This window comes from Lactuca sativa, chromosome 4 (assembly GCF_002870075.4).
Source record: "Lactuca sativa cultivar Salinas chromosome 4, Lsat_Salinas_v11, whole genome shotgun sequence".
Lineage (NCBI taxonomy): Eukaryota > Viridiplantae > Streptophyta > Magnoliopsida > Asterales > Asteraceae > Lactuca > Lactuca sativa.
The window spans coordinates 348,368,921-348,372,594 of NC_056626.2; positions in this window are offsets into that span (position 1 = coordinate 348,368,921).

Genomic DNA, 3,674 nt, shown 5'->3' on the forward strand with positions numbered 1-3,674 from the left:
ATGATCTTGCCATGAAACCAAAAGACTTAACAGTTGCGTGGAAGTCTGGAACTTAAAGAAATCCGACTGAGAACCGAATCTTGGCACAAAGTGTACATGCTGCGAGGTTCCACTCTCCCCCACTTGAAATATGCTAGAAACTGAGAACTTCATAGTCCTCTGATACCCATACCAACTGAAACTATGCCACTTACTTCCAACCATTGATATCTTGTTACACAGAAGGATCTAAATCCACACAACATTCATACATTCCAAAACACATATAATCGAGTGCAACGATGATTAATTCATTCATAAAAAGAATCAATTTAACAGGTCTAAATAAGATAATTACATTCATGATCATCCAAAACTTACAACTGAACTTCAAATCATAAACAGAAATTGCAGATGAATACCAATAGGACCACAATTGCTAAATAGATGAACTGACAACTCAACTTTTGGTCCTCAAGATCCTGACAGTCCCATGACGACTGTCGGGTAACTGCCAAGCCAAGGGTGTAGATCCATCATCTCACTGAGAAAAGGACAATAAGCTCTGATGTGGCCTTCCTAGCCACAATGGAAACATACTCACACACTGTGCCTGCAATCTCTACCAAAATGGCCCTCCTTGCCACAATTGTGACATACAAAAGATCTGCACCTCCCTCCAACTAATATCGAACTCTGGTCGGCGGACCTGAACCGTTTTTATGTAGGTTGGGGCTGATCTGGATCCTGACACTGCTCCCTCGTCTAGGTCTCTATCTTAATCTCTCGCATCCTCACCACATCCTGAAGCTCGACGAGGGTTGTTGTAGTGCCGAGTACACACAAACTATCAAATGTCCGTATTGAGCATACTCAAATACCAAGTCATATGAGCCTACACTAAAGCAGCAAAATCAGGACTAAATAAAGCCCTCTGAGTGAACATCTTTGTGATTTCTATCACTGAATCGGTCATCTGTCTCAGATCTAAGTAATCTTGGGCCAGTCTCTCCTCTCTACTGGGGGAACATACCTTGTACAAAACATCTCCAAGAACTGCTCCCAAGTCATTGTGCCCCCCTGCTCAGGAGTATAAGAACTAATCACGATTCTCCACTAATACCTTGCTCTCAACCTAAGACGGTTTAGGGCATGCATGACCTTCTGGTCATCCGGACAAGAACACATGAAGAAACAACCCTCTAAATCAGACAGCCATATCATCGCCACAATTGGGTCCGAGACCCCATCAAACTCTGTGGGCTTCATATTATCGAAATCCCGATACTGGAAAACTATCTCTCTCTCTCTCTCTCTCTCTCTCTCCTTGATCCCCAATGGCAGCAACAACCGAAGTAGCTGCAGCAAATACAACCTCAAAAAGTACAGTATGTGGTGAGGGAGTCTCAGGACCTTCGCCAGACTACTGAGATGGTGGCGGAGATCACCGCGATGTTCCATGAGAGGGAGCTATTGGTTCTGCAGTATGTGGTGGATGTGGACATGAATAAGGTGTGGTACCATGAGATGCTGAGGAGTGACATTTGGTAGTTTGTGAGCCAATCCAGTTGTAGGACACTGGGGGATATGATAGCGAGGGTTAGGAAAAAGGAGATTGATCTCAAGATGGAGAGGAAGAGGAATCCACATCAGGCATAGGTTGTAGGGAGTTCGGACAAGAGGCCCAAGGTATTTGATTATAGATTGAGAGGCCAATAGGGTCAGAGCCGATGTGGCAAGTGCAGCAAGACACACGATGGGGCATGCATGGTAGGTGGTTCTGGATGCTTCAAGTGCGGCCAGACATGTCATATTAGCAGGGATTGTACTGCTACTACCACCACCACCACCCAGGATTTGCTTTGATTTGCTTCCATTGCAATCATAGGGGCCAGTAGAAGGTCAATTATACGAGTTTGGCAGCAGTGGGACCAATGGTAGCACCCGCTCCAACAACGTTGAGGATCACTAATGGCCACCAGGGCAAGGCAGATGTGCCTGTGGTGAAGAGTAGAGCTTTTCAGTTGACAGTCAAGGAGGCTCGTGCGACACCTAATGTTGTGACGGGTATGTGTATTTTCCTTATCTGTTTATTTATATTGAATTGTCTGCTTATATTTATGTGTTTTATTTTAGGATCGTTCGTCATGAACAATATTTCTGCATTAGTATTGTTTGATTCTGGGGTTACCCGATCCTTTGTATCGCATGCGTTTAGCAAGAGGTTTTTCGGAGCTCCGGGGGAGGTGGATTGTCCTTTAGACGTTGAGATTGCATATGATCGATTTGTCTAGGTAGTAAGGGATCATCAGGGTTGTATTCTTTAGATGTTCACCTAGCAGTATCCGATTTATTTGGTTTCCATTCCTTTGTGCGAGAACAAGGTTATCGTGGGTATGGGTTGGTTGAACCCCAATGGGGCGGTTATCAATTGTGAGCACTAGTTAGTTCGAGTTCGATCCCCAAGTAAGGAGAGTTATTGGTTGAAGGTGTTGGATTAGTGTCTAAGTCCATAAATATAATTGGTATATACTTGACCCGACCCGGCATGGTCCATTTGGGTTGCATGGCATCGGAACATTTGGGTAGACCTTTTAATGAGAAGAAGATATTTGTGACATATTAATATATTATAAGTTCTAATATATTCATATGAAATCATATTATTTAATTAGTATTGATCAAGAATTAATTTGGAATTAATTTAGTGATCAAAAGAGACTAATAAAATATATGGGGATTGATTGTGTAAATCATTGATTCTTATATATATGGGCTTGTGATCCATGATTCCTTATGTTGGGTTCAACCCATGTGGTGGCCCATGGATACCCCATGGAGGTTAAAACCCATGGAGCATAAGGAATCGGTAAAGACATGGGTTACATGGTGTAACCCTAATGTACACACCATATAAAGACTCCATTATTGGTGATATCGGTACTAGTGGACAAGATAGAGGGCAAGCCAATTTCATAGAGTGACAAGACTCATATCTTCTCTCATGGTTATTCCAAATGTTCATGGTGTTGTGTGAACCATTTGAGGTGTTACATTTGGGGCACTAGGCTCTTGAGCTCCATGGAATCAAGCACCAACAAAGAGGTATGTAATTCTACTAGTTTTATATTACTTGTACTTCATAATATACTAGTTAGGATAATACCTTTGAAAATTGATATTTGCATGTATAATATAGAAAACATAGATCCAAGGTATTTAGGGTTGCATGTACACCATAAGAGTGTTAGAATGCTCAAAATCCAAAAGTGGTATCAGAGCCTAGGCTTGTTTTCAATTATACTTGATGCTATTTGTAAGAAAAATCATTTTTTTTAATCTGCCTGTTCACCACAAGGTGGTAAAATTTACCACGAGGTGGTGACTGTTCAGTAAAAAAATTCAGTTTTTTGGTGCTGGAATTGGTCTAGAATTATTACCTTTGACTGATTTGGACTTATAAAACCTTTTTTAATGTGGTAATGATTATGTTAAACCAATTTCAATGCTATAATCAAAGTTTCAAGTTTATATATGTTTATGTAATTCTTGAAAAATTGTTGATTATGAATATTCATGCTTGTGAGTTTGTGTTAGATCATAGGAATTATGTGCAAATTGCTTTTGTTAGTGTAATTCTTGATCCTAATGAAATTGTATGGACTCCATAACTTGTCCTCAAGTTATGGATTGCC